This window comes from Chiloscyllium plagiosum, unplaced genomic scaffold (genome assembly GCF_037043375.1).
Source record: "Chiloscyllium plagiosum isolate Xiang-an unplaced genomic scaffold, Cpla_swu_hap1 HiC_scaffold_9, whole genome shotgun sequence".
Classification (NCBI taxonomy): Eukaryota; Metazoa; Chordata; class Chondrichthyes; order Orectolobiformes; family Hemiscylliidae; genus Chiloscyllium; species Chiloscyllium plagiosum.
The window spans coordinates 8,342,379-8,363,346 of NW_028270147.1; positions in this window are offsets into that span (position 1 = coordinate 8,342,379).

Genomic DNA, 20,968 nt, shown 5'->3' on the forward strand with positions numbered 1-20,968 from the left:
GGAACAATTGCTCCCAATCCATGCTTCCTAACTCAAGTCTAATCGCATCATAGTTTCCTCTTCCCCAATTAAATATCCTCCCATTTTGCCTAAGCCTCTCCTTCTCCATATCTATGTAGAATGTGAGGCAGTTGTGATCACTATCACCAAAATGCTCTCCCACCATAAGATCTGATACCTACCCCGTTTCCGAGCACCAAGTCTAGAATGGCCTCTCCCCTCGTCGGCCTGTCAATGTACTGAGTTAGGAAACCCTCCTGAACACACCTTACAAAAACAGCTCCATTCAAATCTTCTGCTCGAAGGAGGTTCCAATCAATATTGGGAAAGTTAAAGTCACCCATTACAACAACCCTACTACGTCCACACTTTTCCAAAATCTGCCGACCTATGCTTTCTTCCATCTCCCTGCTGCTATTGGGGGCCTGTAGTAAACCCCTAACGAGGTGACTGCTCCCTTGCTGTTCCTAATTTCCACCCATACTGACTCGGTAGGCAGATCTTCCTCGACATGGAAGCTTCTGTAGCTGTGATACCCTCTCTGATTAGTAGTGCTACACCCCTCCTCTTTTTCCCCCCTCCCTATTCTTTTTAAATGCTCTAAACCCTGGAACATCCAGCAACTATTCCTGCCCCTAAGAAGCCCCATGTCTCTGTTGTGGCCACAACATCATCACACCAGGTACTGATCCATGCTCTAAGTTCGTCACTTTTATTCCTGATACTCCTTGCGTTAAAGCAAACACATTTTAACTGATCCCTTGGTTCCTTGCCAGGAAAATCCTTCCCACTAGCTGGTCTACCTCTTGCTATTGCCTCATCTGCATCAACTCTCACCTCTGGTATACAGCTCAGGTTCCCACGCCCCTGCCATACTAGTTTAAACCCTCTCGAACTACTCGAGCAAACCTTCCACCCAGGACATTGGTCCCCTTCCAGTTCAGATGCAACCCGTCCTTCTTGTACAGGTCCCACCTTCCCCAGAAGGCATCCCAATTATCTACATACCTGAAGCCCTCCCTCCTACACCAGCTGCGTAGCCACGTGTTAAGCTGTGCCCGCTCCCTGTTCCTCGCCTCGCTATCTCGTGGCACCGATAGTAAACTAGAGAACACTACTCTGTTCGTCCTGCTTTGCAGCTTCCATCCTAACTCCCTGAAATCACTTTTTATATCCTCGATCCTTTTCCTGGCTATATCATTAGTGCCAATATGTAACAAGATTACTGGCTGTTCGCCCTCCTCTTTTAGAACCTTATATACCCGATCGGAGACGTCCCGGACCCTGGCACCAGGGAGGCAACATACTTTCCGGGAATCCCGATCCTGACCACAAAATCTCCTGTCGATTCCCCTAACTATCGAGTCCCCTACCACGATATATATGGTCACTGCTTTCCGGCTGCCCCTCTGGTCCTCGTCACTTCCCCCGCTGCTCCCGCTCCTTCTGTGAAAGGGAAAACACCGCTGTCCGCTACCGGTAAGTAATTTTTTTAAAAAACTGCCTTACCTTAGCTGCAGTGTCCCGGGTTCGTCTTACCCCCGCTGCTGATAGCAGTCAAAATGGCCGTTGGCATCGAAGGGTGAGTATTTATAATTTCTAAGATAATCATAGTTAAAAATCACACAACACCAAGTTATAGTCCAACAGGTTTATCTGGAAGCACTAGCTTTCAGAGCACTGCTCCTTCATCAGCTGATTGATAACCCCCTTCTCAATTATGGTGTGTTTACAGTGGTCTCAATGTCCTTGATGAAAATTAGCCAGTCTGTCCACTCTTTATTGCTTTCACTTCAGAGTCTGAAAAGAAAACAGAATGTATTTGAAATGCTCAGCAGGTTAAAAATTGCTAGTGATTCCAAATAAACCTGCTCCTCCATTCAATAACATCAGGCTGCTCTGATTTTAGCCTCAACTCGACATTCTTGCCTGTCCCCAATAACCGTTCATCCTCTTTATCATCAAGACTCTATAAAGAAGTTTTACAGATTCTTTACCCGGTGCCTTGTGAGGAAGGGAATTCCAAAGACCCCTCAGAGAGAATACCAGGGCTCATGACTAGTGTTGTTTGACCCCATTCCTGGAGTCAGCCATTTTGTTGTCCAAATTGGTGCAAGGCTAAAGCTCACATTCCCTCCCCCCAACTATGAAATTCTAAAACAGCCTGGTTAAATGCAATTAAATGAGTTCAGCTGGTACTTTTCAATTAAGCTCAAGCTCCCAACGTGACAGAAGGTGGCATAACTACCTTGATGTGGACTCCAGCGAATGGCCAGTAACCAACATCCCAATCAGACCCAAGTCCGTATCTGACTGGGTGAGGGTGCAGCCAAAGCCTCCCCTGGAGACAGATCCTTAAACACAACCCATTCACCTCCATGAGTGGTGCTTTGGTGAACTATAAATTTTCTCAAGTTGGTGACAAGCACAAGAGCTTTCTTGTTTATCAAAACAGAAGCAGAAATTGCTGAAGAAACCCAGCAGGTCTGGGAGCAACTGGTGGAGAGAGGCAACAAAAGAAATATTTGGGTCCGGTGATCCTTCTTCAAAACTTGTGGTCGGTAGGAAATCGTGGTGAGCCCAAGAAGAAATGTTAGAATGGAAATCTTTTCAGAGAAAAGAGCAGAACATTTTCAAGGTGGGCATTTCTGGAAGAGGCGTTGCATTGAGCTAAACACTAAAGAACTGGCCTGCTGGAAATCTGAAACAGAAGATTGAAACTGTCATCAGCTGCTCCTCTCAAACTGAAAAATCTCAATTTGGCCACTTCAACTTTGAGAGCTCTTCTTCTTTCGTTGGCTTAGAATGACTCTGCACTGGTCAAAATCCCAGGACCTTGCCTCTTTCCATCTAGGGTTGGTTCCAGACTCAGAACCAGTGCCAACTCATTTGTTCCACACCCAATGTGAAAATTCAACCCACAGGCTTTTGATAAGGAGTCAGATCTAGAGGAGCAGCATGAGTTACCCATTCACAGGAACACTGGGGTCACATGAACATCCTTTGACCAGTCAGCAATGAAACACAGTGTCATTGAGTCATAGAGATGTAAAGCACGGAAACAGACCCTTTGATCCAACTCGTCTATGCCGACCAGATATCCCAACCCAATCTAGAACTATTTGCCAGCACCCAGCCCATATCCCTCCAAGTCCTTCCTATTCATATACCCATACAGATGCCTTCTAAGTGTTGTAATTGTACCAGCCTCCGCCACTTTCCCTGGCAGCTCATTCCATACACACACTACATGCTGCATGAAAAAGTTGTCCCTTAGGTCCCTTTTTTATCTTTCCCCTCTCACCCTAAACCTATATCCTCTAGTTCTGGACTCCTCCACCCCAGGGAAAAGACTTTGTAAATTTACCCTATCCATGCCCTTCATGATTTTATAAACCTCTATAAGGTCACCCCTCAGCCTCCGATGCTCCAGGGAAAACAGCCCCAGCCTGTTCAGTCTCTCCCTTTAGCTCAAATCCTCCAACCCTGGCAACATCCTTGTAGATCTTTTCTGAACCCTTTCAAGTTTCACAACACCTTTCTAATAGGAAGAAGACCAGAATTGCATGCAACATTCCAAAAGTGGCCTAACCAATGGTCCTGTACAGCCACAACATGACCTCCCAACTCCTGAACTCAATACGCTGACCACTAAAAGAAAGCATACCAAACATCTTCTTCACTATCCTATCTACCTGCGACTCCACTTTCAAGGAGCTGTGAACCCGCACTCCAAGGTCTCGTTGTTCAGCAATACTCCCTAGGACCTTACCATTAAGTGTATAAGTCCTGCTTTGATTTGCTTTTCCAAAATGCGGGACTTCGCATTTATCTAAATTAAACTCCATCTGCCATCTGACTTGCTATTGAAGAGATGGGTAGATTTGAACTTGAAACTCACAGACTGAGCAGAGACTGCATTTGTCCTTGTTATATTTCCAATTCATAATTAGCACACAGTGAGGAGTGAAAGGGTCAGTTACCATCAAAGGAATATTGCCTTTTACGATGAAGCTTTTGACTGTTCACAGAAATACCAAGCTTCTTGCACAGAAAAAAACATTGCAATGTGGATTGAAGTGCTAGTGAGTTGGCAAAGGTAGGATTTTGAAACTTTAATGCTCTTGCAACATGTTCAAAGTAAGCTGATTTGTGGAGCATGCAACACGCATAATTCGTTCTAATCAGTTGCGTTTGAAGTGTAAACTCAACAATATTGAATTCAAATTTTAATGACCTAAAAAAATATTTTCCTTGCAATGAAACATATTCAAAGCATACATTTAACAGTCACATAAAAAATTTAAATGCTAAAATAAATTCATGAGAAATTCATGAATTTAATACAATTCTAATGATTGCTCCTGTGATGTGGTTTAAATGCAGTAAGCATCTATTAAAATGCTTTATTTGCATTTGCTGAAACATTAATCAGAAATCTCTCTCAAACTAATGTCTGATTTATGTCAGGCGGTGAAATACATCAAAGACAATGCAAAAGTGACAGATTTTTGCATTAGAATGTTATTTGGAAAAGATGGGCTTCCAAAAGACAACCAGAAAATCATGGAATGGTTTGTACACATTTCTGCTTTAAGGTTCACAACATATTTACGAGAATACCATTGTGAAGGGGGCTGCCATTTTATACTGTAAGAGATGACAGTCCCGATTTGTTAGCGACTTAGCTGTGAAGGTTATAATCTCTTCCAATCGCTTCCGTCAGGCAGCAGACACAGAGGGATATTTGTTGTACAAAGGGATCTTGGGGTTCAAGTCCATAGCTCCCTGAAGGTAGCCATGTCAGCAGATACGTGGTAAAGAAGACACATGGCATGGTTTATTGGTCAGTGAATTGAGTAGGAGAGTCAGGATGTCATGTTGCAGCTTTATTAGGCTTTGGTTAGGTCACACTGAGAGTATTGCATTCAGTTCTGTTCACCACATTACAGGAAGGGTGTGAAGGCTTTGCAGAGGGTGCAGAAGAGGTTTATCAGGATGTTGCCTTGGATTAGAGGGTATGAGCTATAAGGAAAGATTAGAAAAACTTGGTTTTCTCTGGAGCGGCAGAGGCTAAGGGGAGACTCGACAGAAATCTATAAAATTATGACATTCATAGAGATGTAAAGCATGGAAACAGACCCTTCGATCTAATTAATCCACACTGACTAGATTTCCTCTATAAACCTAATCCCCATTGTCAATATTTGGCCAATATCCCTCTAAACCCTTCCTATTCATATACACATCCATATGCCTTTTAAATGCTGTAATTGTACCAACCTCCACCACTTCCTCTGGCAGCTCAAGCCATACATGCATACCTTCTGCGTGAAAAATTTGCCCCTTAGGTCTCTTTTATATCTTTCCCCTCTCATCTATACCCTGTAGGTTTGGATTCCCACACCCCAGGGAAAAGATTGTGTCTATTTATCCTATCCGTGCCCCTTGTGGTTTTATAAACCTCTATAAGGTCTTGATGATCAGAATCTTTTTCCCAGAGTTGAAATGTCTAAAACTAGGGGGCATGCATTTAAGGTGAGGGGGGAGTGGGGGGTGGGGGGGGAAATCCAAAGAAGATGTGAGGGGCAAAGTATTTACCCAGAGAGTGGTAGGAGTCTGGAATGTCTTGCCAGGGATGGTGGTAGAGGAAGATGCGATAAGGCAGTTTAAAGGACTTTTGGATAAGCACATGAATATGTGAGGAATATAGGGAGAAATGGAACAAGGCAGGCAAAAGGGATTAGTTTAATTTGGGCACAACATTATTGGCTAAAAGGCCTGTTCCTCTGCTGTATAGTTTTATGTTCCTTGCTCTATCCAAAAGCTTAAACACATGTGCCAACAGGCTGAAGAATAGCTTGTTTCCTGTTGTTATTAGAGACCTCTCAAATTTCAAATCTAATGTTGATCTTGCTTCTTGTGCATTTTCTTTGCAGTTGTTACTCTGTATTCCTCACTCTGTTCAATCATCCTATGATGTTTGTTTGTTATGATATGCCTTTATTGCACACAAAACCAACGTTTCACTGTACCTGGGTCCATGTGATAATAATAAATCAAATCAAATGAAATCAAGGAAGAACTAGTGATTGTCAACTGAGAAACAAAGAGACTTAAATAGTGTAGCTGGATTTCTTGATGTCATTCCTGATGAAGGGCTCTGTCCCGAAACATCGATTCTCCTGCTCCTCGGATGCTGCCTAACTTGCTGTGCTTTTCGAGTAACACATTCACAACGTCATATTATTCATGACTGGACCCTTATTCCAAAACTATTCCTTTAAACTCCTGACGTGGTTCAAGATACATTCTGAATGTTCTCTGTGAAGGATCATGTTGAAGTCTCCACTTGAAAGAAAGATATATTGGTGTTGGAGGAATGGAGACAGTCCAGAGAAGATTCATTTGCTGATCCCAGGTAAGGAAAGACTGTTGTTTGAGAAGATGTTGAGTAGGCTGGGCCAGTGCACGTTCAGAGCTTAGAAGAATGAAAAGTGACATCGTTGAAAAATTCTGGACTCTTAGGGGACATGACAAGGTGAATAGGGAAAGGTAGTTTCCCTTTGTGGGATAGTCTAAGACCAGAGGACATCATCTCAGAATAAGGGATCACGCATTGAAGACAATGATGAGAAGAAATTTAAAAGGGACCTTAGGGCCAAATGCTGGCAGGTGGGAATAGATTAATTTAGGAGATCAGGTCAGTATGAATGATTTGGGCCAAAGCCTGTATTTCCGTGCTGTAAGTCTCAATGGGATGTTGGGCAAGTCCAGATCTAGGGGTTATAATCTAATAATAAGGGCTAAGCCATTCAGGACTGAGGGAAGGAAGAATTTCTTCACTCAGAGAGTTATGAATTTGTGGAATTCTCTCCCACAGGATGCTGTCGGGACCAGTTGGTTAGATATATTCAATAGGGAGGTGCTGGAAAAGCACAGCTGATCAGGCAGCATCCGAGGAGCAGGAGAATCGACGTTTTGGGAAAAAGTGATTCCTGATGAAGGGCTTATGCCCAAAACATTGATTCTCCTGCTCCTCGGATGCTGCCTGACCTGCTGTGCTTTTCCAGCACTACATTAATCTAAACTCTGGTTTCCAGAAACTGCAGTCCTCACTTTTACCTATATTCAATAGAGTGCTGGACATGGCCCTTGTGGTTAAAGGGATCAAGGGGTATGGGGAGAGGGTGGGAATGGGATACTGAGATTGCAGGATCAGCATGATCATATTGAATGGTGGTGCAGGCTAGAAGGGCTGAATGGCCTACTCCTGCACCTGTTTTCTATGTTTCTATGTTTTCTACCCTGATTCTCAGAGGGGAGTGAATCTGCAGAATTCTTCACTGCAGAGAAAAGTAACTTCTCCACATCTGTGTTGTAAAACTGCTACCCCTTATCCTAAAACTATGACTTCTCATTCTACATCACCCCACAAGAGGAAACATCCTTTCTGCATTTACTTTGTCAGTCCCCTTTCGCACCAACTAAATTTACTTTCATTTCTCAAAACCCTCAACAGTATAAGCCTAAACTGCTCAATCTGTCTTCGTAAGACAAATCCCTCATCCCTGGAATCAAACCAGTGAATCTCCTGATGCCCTGATGCCAAAATCCATCCTCACGTCAGGGGACAAAGATTCTGTGCTGTAGTCCAGCTGTGGTCTCACTAATGCTTTCTTAACTTATTTGTTTATTTTCTACTTCTGTAACTAAGATTTTATACCTGGGCATGTTGTACCTAAGATAGCACCACGTGTGGTGATATTAAATACTTTTCCATTTGCTCTTGTACACCTTACTTGAGTGTGTGTGACAGTAAAACCTAAGGCCTGAAAAACACCTAATATTGTAAACGACAGTAATAACCCTTGTGGATTGGGGTTTGAGGGGCTGATGGCTTTGAGTTTAGTACTAACGATGTTTAATGTAATCTCCTCCAGCCCCGCAATGCACAAAACCCTGCACATGCTTAATACTGACCTCTTATTCCCCCCCCCATTTCCATTCAACCCTTCAGCTCCCTAAGTCTTTAACTCAAATAAAATCCCTACAGTGTGGAAGCAGGTCACGCAGCCCAGTGAGTCCACACCGAACCTCCGAAAAGCACCCTTTCCAATCTCACTCCATCCCTGTAACCCCATGGATAAACTATGGGCAATTTAGCACAGCCACTCCACCCTAACCTGCACATTTTTAGACCGTGGGAAGAAACCAGAGGACTTGGAGGAGACCCACATCACAGGCAGAACGTGCAAACTCCACACACAGTCACAGTCACCCGAGGGTGAAATTGAACCCAGGTTCCTGGTGCTGTGAGGCAGCAGTATTAACCACTGAGCCATTGTGCCACCCCTGGCAGTGTGATTCAAACCTCTCTCATTGCCCCTTTGAGAGCTATCTGCTGTGGTTTGGTTGGTTATCAACTGAATCTCATGGCTCTGAGTTCAAGCACTTCTCTAGAACTTGAGCGTGACTACCAAGAGTGACGTTCCCAGTGCAGTACTGAGTAGATGCTGCACAGTAGAAAGTCGATTAATCATAGAATCCCTACTGTGTGAAGGCAGGCTATTTGGCCCATTGAGTCCACACCGACCCTCTGAAAAAACATCCCTCCCAGACCCATCTCCTACCCTATCACTGTCACTCTGCATTTCCCATGGCTAATCCACCTAACCTGCACAATCCTGGACACACTTTGGGTGAGCAAAGCATGGCATCCTGCCTGGTGGATGGGAGCTTAAATTTGAGCTTTCATCTGGCTACTTTAGGATGGGTGTAAGACTATATGAAGGAGATCTGGTAAGGTATACTGTCCAATATTTATCCCTTAATTAAAATTGCAGAAACAGATTTCCTGGCCATCATTACGTTGCTGTTTGTGACAATGTCTTTTGTACAAATACCTGCCATGTTTCTTGAATACATTCGGGGTAACACTTAGAAAAGAAAGCATTGCATTGACTGGAAAGCATTTGAAAGTGTCAGATGTTCATGAATCACACTAAATGAGTGGAAGCTTTAGCTTCTGAAGACATGAGCTGTCTACTTACTATCCAATGAGTCTGTTTGATAATTTCTCCTTAGAAACAGTTTGGTGCATGTCACTGTTGAAAGACGCTCGATAAATACAGGTGCTGATGTTTGAATATTGTGCTGACATGTGAGGAGTGCGAATTTGATTGGAATAGCTGCGAATGACTGACATTCTCTGAAACCAGATCTCAGCAGGTGGCCATGCCTTTCCAAACGCAGCTGGGTGTAAAGGAGAGGGAAAGAAATAAATGAACTTCCTGATTAACTCCAGGTAGCTAATCTGTTCCTTTGTTCACTGTGAACCTTCAGCATTCGATCAATAAAGTTTTTTCTGACTGGTGTTTCCAGTCAAGAGACTGGAATAAGTGGAGCTGACTAACTGAAGGAACAATGTTGGTCACCTGCAGTAATTCATAGATCTCTAAAGTTGGAAACAGGCCATTTGGCCCAGCGGGCCCTCACCAACCCCCCTGAAGAGCATCCCATCAACCCTATCCCTGAAACTTTGCATTCCCCATGGTCAGTCCATCCTAATGTGAGCATCATCCTGTGGGAAGAAACCAGAGATCTCAGAGGAAGCCCAACAGACACGGTGGGGAGTATGCAAACTCCACACAGACAGTTGGCCGAGGATAAAATTGAACCTGGCAACAGTGTTAACCATTGAGCCACCGTGTCAGCCTTCATACCAGGGCCTTGGTATGCAGCCTATAATAGCAATACTGGAAACATTACATACAACTGATGGCAAGGCTTGGAAAAGTCAAAATTATTATTGTCTATTTTCCTTTCATAACATGACATTCGCAATTCATAGGTTTGCATTAATTGACCTTATGATACTCACACACTAGTTAGAACTTCTGATTTTGGTTCTGGTTCTGAAGGAGGGTCGCTGGACCTGAAATGTTAACTCTGATTTCTCTGCACAGCTATAATCAGACCTGCTGAGCTTTTCCAGCAATTTCTGATTTTGTTTCTGGTTTTGATCCCTTCCTTGAGGATGAATGTAGTTACATTGCAGGCAGTTCAGAGAAGCTTGACTACATTAACTCCGGCAATGAAAGTCTTGCATTATGAGGAACTATAGAACAGTTTAGGCTTCACTCGGTAGAGTTTAGAAGGATGAGAGGAGATCTAACTGAGGTACATGAGAAGCTAATGAGGATAGAGTCAACATAGAGTCAATGTTCTGGATCAGTGGTGCTGGAAGAGCACAGCAATTCAGGCAGCATCCAAGGACGGGCAAAATCGACGTTTCGGGCAAAAAAGGGCTTTTGCCCGAAACGTCGATTTTGCCTGTCCTCGGATGCTGCCTGAACTGCTGTGCTCTTCCAGCACCACTGATCCAGAATCTGATTTCCAGCATCTGCAGTCATTATTTTTACCTCATAGAGTCAATGTTGCCCCTTGTGGGGCAATCCAGAGTGCAAGGTCATAGCTTTAGGAAAAGGGGCAACAGAGAGGAAGAGAAATAACTTCTATCCATGGAATTCACTTCTCCAGATTGTGGTGGATGCTGGGCCATATATATATATGGAGGAGATAAATTAATAGGTTGAAGAATTATGGAGAGCAGGCAGGAAAGTAGAGTTGAGGTCAAGATGCTATGAACCAGCATCATATTGAATGGCAGAGCAGGCTAGAAGGGCTGAATGGCCTACACTTGTTCCTAATTCTTATGTCCTTATTACCTAAGATATTTGTGAATGCTGCCACCAATCCGCTTAGACAGGAAAATCAAACGGTATTGAGTTTTAACAAAATATAACCTACTGCAGGATAAGAATTAGCTACAAGTTATGTGAGTGAGTTAGACATTTTTCATTCATTTATGAATATGGGTATCACTGTTTATGCTGGGCTTTATTGTCCACAACCATCCATTATCACAGTGGGGAGACTTCAATTTCACAGTTTGATTGGCAACTATAAATGGTGACAGACTCCATGAAGTAGGGTAATAAATAAGTTCCAATGCATGTTGTTTCAAGGGAGTGTGCACTTCACTGAAATACTTGTTGTTAAGATTAGATTCCCTACAGTATAGAAACAGGCCCTTCGGCCCAACAAGTCCACACCGACCCCTCCAAAAAGTACCTACCCAGACTCACTTCCCTACGTTTGTGGGTGGCACGGTGGCACAGTGGTTAGCACTGCTGCCTCACAGCGCCAGAGACCCGGGTTCAATTCCCGACTCAGGCACTCCAATTGGGTGCTCCAATTCCTTTGGGTGCTCCGGTTTCCTCCCACAGTCCAAAGATGTGCGGGTCAGGTGAATTGGCCATGCTAAATTGCCCGTAGTGTTAGGTTAGGGGTATGGGTGGGTTACGCTTCGGCGGGGCGGTGTGGAGTTGTTGGGCTGAATGGCCTGTTTCCACACTGTAAGTAATCTAATTTACCCCTGACTAATGCACTTCACACCATGGAAAATTTAGCTTGGCCAATTCACCTAAGCTGCACATCTTTGGACTGTGGGAGGAAATTGGGGCACCCAAAGGAAACCCACACAGACACGGGGGAGAATGTGGAAACTCCACACAGGCAGTCGCCTGAGGTGGGACTCATACTCAGGGCCCTGGTGCTGTGAGCCACTGTGCCGCCTGCTTGTTGAAGGAATGTAAATATTGTAAATAGGTTTCCATGAATGTTTTTATTTAACAGACTTGAAATCTTTAATACACAATCAAACATTTACTAAATAAAACTCATTTTTATTGCAGCTCTGCATGGCTGCTGAGGTCTGTTCATGGTGGATGCTCAGTGAATTGACTTTTACTGGAAAGACAAAAGTGGTACATGTGTTGGCATAAAGGGCCATATGTGTGTGTGAGTAGAGGAGCGTTGATAGACACAGAGGACATGAGGTACCATGGGGGTGGTATAAGGGTATGAGGTGGTATGATTAGGTGTGGGCGGGGCATGCAGAGTGTCTGGCAGCATCAGGGGGTTGGAGGTGGGGGGTGCATCAGGGCTGACAACTGGATGTCGGTTTTATACTTTATTCATTTTCACTTGAGACTTCAATGCAGTACTAGCGCATGGGGGAGGCAGGTTTTCCACAGAGGCCACTGTGGGTGGCATGGTGGCTCAGTGGTTAGCACTGCTGCTTCAGAGCGGCAGATTCCAGCCTCGGGAACTGTCTGTGTGAAGTTGAGAAATTCTTCCATGTCTGTGTGGAGAATTTAAATCTGCCGTTCCTTTTCCCCCAATCCCAAAGATGTGCAGGTTTGGTGAACTGGCCGTGCTAAATTGCCCATGGTGTTAGGTGCATTAGTCAGGGGTAAATGCAGGGTAAGGGAATGGTTGTGGGTGGGTTACTCTTCAGAGGGTTGGTGTGGACTTGTTGGGCCAAAGGGCCTGTCTCCATACTGAAGGGAATCTAATCTAATCTGTGCGTGATATCCTACAGCCCCACATTGGGCCTGTCAGTCCTGACTTCCAAAATAGCGTGGTATAACTCCTGGTACCTTGTGAATTTTGCCAGTGATATCAATATATAGCAGAGGTTAAAGTTTGAGATACTTTGCCTTGAAGTAATTGATTGCCACCATGTCTTCTTAATCTTTGCTTGTCTTTGGCTTATCTAGTGATTAGTTGAAAAGTCACATGACACCAGCTTATAGTCCAACAGGTTTATCTGAAATAGAACATAGAACATAGAAGAATACAGCGCAGTACAGGCCCTTTGGCCCTCGATGTTGCGCCGATCCAAGCCCACCTAACCTATACTAACCCACTATCCTCCATATACCTATCCAATGCCCGCTTAAATGCCCATAAAGAGGGAGAGTCCACCACTGCTACTGGCAGGGCATTCCATGAACTTACGACTCGCTGAGTGAAGAACCTACCCCTAACTTCAGTCCTATATCTACCCCCCCTTAATTTAAAGCTATGCCCCCTTGTAATACCCGACTCCATACGCGGGAAAAGGTTCACACTGTCAACCCTATCTAACCCCCTAATCATCTTGTACACCTCAATCAAGTCACCCCTAAACCTTCTTTTCTCTAATGAAAACAGCCCCAAGTGTCTCAGTCTTTCCTCATACGATCTTCCTTCCATACCAGGCAACATCCTGGTAAACCTCCTCTGCACCCGTTCCAGTGCCTGCACATCCTTCCTATAGTATGGCGACCAAAACTGCACACAATATTCCAGATGCGGCCGCACCAGAGTCTTATACAACTGCATCATGACCTCAGGACTCCGGAACTCAATTCCTCTACCAATAAAAGCCAGTACGCCATATGCCTTCCTCACCGCACTATTTACCTGGGTGGCAACTTTCAGAGATCTGTGTACATGGACACCAAGATCCCTCTGCTCATCCACACTACCAAGTATCCGACCATTAGCCCAGTACCCCATCTTTTTGTTATTCTTCCCAAAGTGAATCACCTCACACTTAGCTACATTGAATTCCATTTGCCACCTTTCTGCCCAGCTCTGCAGCTTCTCTATATCCTGCTGTAACCTGCCACATCCTTCCTCACTGTCAACAACTCCTCCGACTTTCGTATCATCCGCAAACTTGCTCACCCAACCTTCTAACCCCTCTTCCAGGTCATTTATAAAAATGACAAACAGCAATGGTCCCAAAACAGATCCTTGCGGAACACCGCTAGTGATGGCACTCCATGAAGAAACTTTGCCATCAACTACTACCCTCTGTCTTCTTCCATCCAGCCAATTCCTAATCCAAACCTCCAACTCACCCTCAATGCCATATCTCCGTATTTTCTGCAGTAGCCTACCATGGGGAACCTTATCAAACGCCTTACTAAAATCCATATATACCACATCTACCGCTTTCCCCTCATCAACCTCCTTCGTCACCTTTTCAAATCACAAGCTTCACCTGACGAAGGAGCAGTGCTTTGAAAGCTTGTGATTTCAAATAAACCTGTTGGACTGTAACCTGCTGCTGTGTGATTTCTGACCTTGCCCACCCCAGTCCAACACCGGCACCTCCACATCACGGCTAGCAATTAATGATAACATATGCACCAACATAGAGTATCTATAGAAGAGGATCTCTTCATAGATAACAAACAGGTTTCTTGCCATGATGGCAGTCGATACAACTACATTTGGTCAAGGGTAATTGCCAGGGCCTGAGGGAGCTATTGCAAAATACTTCTGCTCCCTCCAAAAGCTAGAGTCGAACTCCCTGTGTCCACTACCGACTGTATGTGACCTCAGTAGAATGGGTGGATCTAATGTAACATGAACTTTAACTCTCATTTGCCACAGTGATGTTGATTTCTATCTTCAGCAGGTTATTCACATGGATGAGGCAATACTTACGAAAGCTCCTATAACATAAGAATTAGATACGGGGGGGGTAACATACGACTGAAATATTCATAGATGCTTGTTGCTGCATCTGGCATAAATAAATATTACAGCCACAGGAACGTCAAGACCTCGGCTAATACTCAGCTCTTGACTACAACCTGCAGCACATTTCCATCAGTATGCTCAGCTTCAAGTGGCCCCGTTTAAGATGGAGACTGAGATCCTGATACCAGCAGGTCGCACGGTGATGATATTGTGGGCAGGTCTCTCAAAGGAATACTGCACACTAGCTCTGAGGAAAGAGAATGTACTATAGCCAGGTTTATGGATGGCGCAAAATAATTAGGGGGTGAGGTGGTGAGGATGATGCAAAGAGTTTGCACAGGGATATAGACAGGTTAAGTGAGTGGACAAGAACTTGGCAGATGGAATATAGCATGGGGAACTGTGAGGTAATGCACTTTGGCAGGAAGAATAAAGGAACTGAGTATTATTATAATGGAGAAAGGCTGCAGAAAGCTACAGAAAAGAGGATTGCGGGAGTCCTCATCCACGAATCACAAGAAGTTAGCATCCAAGTTGGACTGATTTGGCTAAAGGTGTTTCCAAGGTGGATGACTCAATGAATCTAGGTTCAGCTAACAATGGGGAAGGCAAATGGGTGTGGCACGGTGGCTCAGTAGTTAGCAATGCTGCCTCACAGTGCCGGGGGCCATGTTCAATCCCTGCCTCGGGCAACTGCCTACTAGAGTTTGCACGTTCTCCCCATGTCTATGTGGGTTTCCTCCGGATGCTCTGGTTTTCTCCCACAGTCCAAAGATGTGCAGGTCAGGTGAGTTGGCCATGCTAAATTTCCTGTAGAGGAATGGGTCTGGGTGGGTTACTCTTCGGGGGGTCAGTGTGGACTTGTTGGGCCGAAGGGCCTGTTTCCATACAGTAGGGAATCTAATCAAATGGAATAGTGGCCTTTATTTAAAAGGGAATGGAATATAAAATAGTGAGGTTTTGCCAAAATTATATACGACACTAATCAGACTGCATCTGAAATATGATGAACAGATTTAGGTCGCTTATCTAAATAAATATGTACTAGCAGTGGAGGCAGTCCAGAGAAAGTCCATGAGGTTGATACCACATATGGGCTGCCTGTCCTTTAAGGAGAGGCTGAGTCAATTGGGCCTGTAGTCATTGGAATGTTGAAGAATGAGACATACCTTATTGAAACATGGAAGATTCTTAGGGGACTTGACAGGGGAGATGCAGTAAGGTTGCTTTCCTTGTGAGATTAGATTAGATTCCCTACACTGTGGAAACAGGCCCTTTGACCCAACAAGTCCGCACCCATCCTGCAAAGAGCAACCCACCCAGACCCATTCCCCCGAACTAATACACCTAACTCTATGGGCAATTCAGCATGGCCAATTCACCTGACCTGCACATCTTTGGAGAAAACCTGAGCACCCAGAGGCAACCCACACAGACACGGGGAGAACGTGCAAATTCCACACAGACAGTTGCCTGAGGCTGGAATCGAACGTGGGTCCCTGCTGCTGTGAGGCAGCAGTGCTAACCACTGAGCCACCGTGACCAGAGGCAGTCATTACAGAAAACGTGGTCACACATTTAAATCAGAGATGAGGAGGAATTTCTTCTTTTAGATGGTAGTGAACCTGTTTAACGCAGAGGGCTGTGAGATTGGGTCCTCAAGTATATTCAAGGCTGAGACAGACAGAGTGTTAATCAGTAAGGGGAATCAAGGCTACGGGGAAAAGGCAGGAGAGTGGTTTTGAGGATGGTGAGATCAGCCACGATCTCATTGAATAACAAAGTAGACTCAGTGGACTGCACGTCAAAGAGTGTGGTGCTGGAAAAGCACAGGGGTCAGGCAGCATCCGAGGAGCAGGAGAGTCGACGTTTCGAGCATAAGCCCTTCATCAGGAATGAGGCTTGTGGGCCGGGGGGCTGAGAAATAAATAGGGGGTGGGGCTGGGGGAAGGCAGCTGCGAATGTAATAGGGAGATGGAGGTGGGGATGACAGTGATAGGTTGGACAGGAGGGTGGAGCAGATAGATGAGATGGAAGATGAACAGGTAGGACAGTTCAAGAACGTGGTGCCAAGTTGGAAGTTTGGGATTGGAATAAGGTGGGGGGAGAGGAAATGAGGAAACTGGTGAAACCAACATTGATCCCGCGTGGTTGGGGGGTCCCAAGGTGGAAGATAAGGCGTTCTTTCTCCAGGCATCTGGTCGTTAGAGTTTGGCGATGGAGGAGGCCCAGGACCTACATGTCCTTGGTGGAGTGGGAGGGGGAGTTAAAGTGTTCAGCCGCCAGTGGGGTTGGCTAGTGTGGGTGTCCCAGAGATGTTCTCAAAAACAATCTGCAACGCCTCATCTTCCACCTGTGACCCCCCAACCACACAGGATCAATGTGGATTTCACTAGTTTCCTTTCCTCCCCCCACCTTATCCCAATCCCAATGTTCCAACTCGGCACTGGCCTCTTGAATGGTCCTACCTGTCCATCTTCCTTCCCACCTGTCTGCTCCACCCTCCTCTCTGACCTATCACCTTCACCCTCACCTCCATCTACCTATTGAACTCTCAGCTATCTTCCCCCTCCCAGCCCCACCCCCCTCCCATTTACCTCTCAGCCCCCTTGGCCCACAAGCCTCATTTCTGATGAAGGGTTTACGCTTGAAACATCAATTGTCCTGCTCCTCGGATGCTGCCTGACCGGCTGTGCTTTTCCAGCACTACACTGTTTCACTCTGATCTTCAGCATCTGCAGTCCTCACTTTCTCCTCCTTAATATGGCCTACTGCTGCTTCCATGTTGCGTGGTCTGATGGTCTCAGTACAACTAATCCTTTCAGACCAATTACTTGGTTCAGCACCTGCAAACTATCAGCCTGAAAGCTTGAGCAGCCTTTTAAAACATTATGTTTGTGGAGCCAGAGATTCTTCTGAATGTACACAAGCAACATGCACTCAGAATGTAGAGGTGTTGGCCTCATGATATTATCGCTTGACTATCAATCCTGAGACCCAAATAATGTTCTGGGGAGTTTGGGTTCAAATCCCACCATAGCAAATGGTGTAGTTCAAATCTAGTAAAACTCACCAATTAAAAGCCTAACAAAGGTCATGAAATGACTGGGGAGGAGAATGTCCATTTGGTTTTGAAAAAGAGTCACATGTCTTGGAATGTTAACTCTCTCCACAGATGCTGCCAATCCTGCTGAGTTTCTCCAGAAGCTTCTATTTTTGTTCCATCCGGTTTACTCACGTCCTTTAGGGAAGGAAACATCCCATCTTCACCCACTCTGGCCCAAACGTGACTCCAGACCCACAGCAATACAACTGACTCTTAACTCCCTTCCGGGCAATTAGGGATGAGCAATAAATGCTGGCCTAGCCAATGAGGCCCTCATCCTGTGAATGATTTTAAGAAAAACTAAAAGTCTAATTCCTTCCATGGAATGCAGCCTCATTAATTCTTTCATTTTCAGTTTTTTTATTTCAGAATTGCAGCATCAATGGTGCTTTGCTTTCTTTAGGAGACGCTTTATACCTAGTGAAGGCCAACCTTTCAATCATTTGTAAAAAATTCTATCTTACAGCATACAATTTATTGTCAGTTGCAGAGTGAATAAGAGGTGGGAGACACATCATCTTAAATTTGTCTATTTGGCAGCACATTGTGAATTATTCATTTGCACGCCTACCTGCTTATTATATGTAATATGTAATAACATTGCTCTTTGAAACAATTTTCCTTTCACTCTGTATTCATAGAGTCATAGAGCTGTACAGTATGGGAACAGACCCTTCGGTTCAACTTGTCCATGCCGACCAGATATCCTAAATTAATTGAGTCCCATTTGCCAGCATTTGATTCATATCCCTCTAAACATTTTCTTTTCATGTAGCCATCCAGATGTCTTTTAAATTTTGCAATTCGCATTGTATTCACCAAATAGAAGTTTATAAAATCGTGAGGGGCATGGATAGGATGAATAACCATGTATTTTTCCCAGGGTAGGGGAGTCCAAAACTAGAGGGCATAGTTTGAGGTGAGAGGGAAAGATTTGAAAAGAATTTGAGGGCAAACTTTTTCACACAGAGGGTAGTACGTGTATGGATTGAGCTGCCAGAGGAGGTGGTGGAGGCTGGTACAATTACAACATTTAAAGGGCATCATAAATAGGAAGTTTCTTAGAGGGATATGGACCAAATGCTGGCAAATGGAAGTAGCTCAGTTTAGGATATCTGATTGGTGCAGATGAGTTGGACCAAAGGGTCTGTTTCAATGCTGTACAATTCTATGACTCTATGTTTTATTCTATGATTCTATGTTTTTCAGCAAATGGTCATCACTGACATCTCCAATCATGGTTTTCCAACTGGGAGCACAGTTACAGAATGAACCTGAACTTTTGGGAGGGTCATTGATAATATTCCTGAATGCCCAGCCAGCTTTAAGTGTCATCTGTTGCCCAATATCACAAAGTCTTGTAAATTTACACAGCACACCGTTAAGGTATAGCACTAACGTTTGATTAACAGGGACGTGAAGTACAAGACCAAGACATTTACGGGGTTAAACTTGGATAATGTGACTCTAACTGGAGTCTTGTGTCTAATTCTGGGCTATACACTGTGAGAATGAAATTAGAGAGAGTGCAGAAATGATTCACAAGAATGATTATAAGGATGAGGAACTTTATTGAGGCCGATAGACCCGAGAAGTTGGACACTTGAAGAAATTGAGGGGAGACTTGATTGAGGTGAAGGAGGAGGTGTGGTTTTTCAGGTAATTGGCAAGTGAAACAATGTTGGCATGAGGAGAAACAATGAAAGTAACTGAGGGCTGGAATGCACTGTCTGAGAGAATGGTGGGGGCAGATGCAAATGAGGCATTCAAAAAAGAATTGGACTGTTATCTGAAAAAGGAGGAACATGCAGGGTCACAGCAGAATTTCCCCAGGGCAGGATTGACTGGTACACGGAGTCATATTTTGAAGATATTAGGTGGAAAGTATAAAGGAGACATCAGAGGTAGGTTCTATACGCAGAGAGTTGTGAATGCATGGAATGCATTGCCAGCTGTGGTGGTGGAAACGAAGTCATTGGGGACATTTAAGCGACTGCTGGACGTGCACATAGATAGCAGTGAGTTGAGGGGTGTGTAGGTTAAGTTATTATATTTTACGTTAGGATTAAGTCTCGGCACAACATCGTGGGCCTAACGGCCTGTTCTGTGCTGTACTTTTCTATGTTCTAGAATTTGGGAGAGTTGCTCTGGATAGATGACTTAGTCAGAGAGATGGTGCAGGCATGATGGGCCGAACAGACTCTTTGGCCCTGCAACCATTCTGTGAAGTGAACAAAACTCAGCACACAATGCTCAGCGCATCACGGACTCCCAACACGGTCACTCCTTCATCTTCCCTGTGCATCAAAAGCCTACACACTCCCCTTCGATAATATCTGAAACGGCATTCCCTGCAGACTGAGTGTGTTCCATCACTCCGAGATTCCATGTGCGGCGACTGGTATCAGCAAACCGATCGCGGCGTTGGCTTCCGATTCCGGAAGTCTCTGCTGCCCACTGTCACTGGACATCCGTGAAGAAGATTAGTGGGAATCCTTAAGCTGTACCCTGACTGTTCCCTGCTGATCAGTTACACTGTGTACTTTGCAAACCTGCTGAAATATAGTGGGGTTTTGAGTTTGTGCCTCACCATGACTGTGGATAATATGACAATGTGATGCACTGCTAAGGTTTCCTGCTTCAGTGAAGGATTTAGCCAGGATGAAAAAGACTTACACCCACAAATACTGGAAACAGCGAAGTAAGTTTTGTATCTCAATGAAATGTGTAATGACTCAGCGTGGCCTGTATTTTCTCAGCTCTCTTTACTCCATCCTCCCCTGACATGACAAGTTCCAGGTCACTTGCTCCACTGAACTGAGCAGGCCTCTGTGACAGTGGGTTCTTTCACAAGAGAAGCCCCTGTCTTCAGTCTTACATTTGCTTCATGTGTTACATTTCACTTTCACCAGACAGTCTGAAACGAGTAAGATATACGTCAGGAGTCAAGCACCAACTAAACGAGAAACAAAACAAAGGAGTCAGTCAGAAAGTCACAAAAAAAATGGTGGTCTTTAGTACAACACAAAGTCACAATTTCCACCTTTCTCCTCCCCCCACTGCCAGCAACTCTGGTGTCTCCAAAAGGCATTGTGTAGCTAGAACATAAGCACAAAGCAAAATAGACATTAGAGCACGCTTTTCTGTTCCTTTAGTCTGATCTGGCATTCAAAATCATCAATGGTTAATCTACTCCCTCAGTTCCACTTCCGACTCAAGTTAATCTTTTGTCTTACTTCCGTCACAAGACTGTCAATGAAATCCATATTGAAAGGAAGCCACAGAAATGGGCCTGAATCTGTTCATCAGTGGTCTCATCGTTTAGACCAGCTTCGTGGATAACAGTGCACTCTCAGAACTAACACCATGTGATTGGTGTTGGAGATCGATTGGTTAAGATGGAGGGCTCTTGTAGCTTTGGGACCACCCACCCTTCCTCTTCCCACGAGTCCAGGTTGAATGAACCTCAGACGAGGG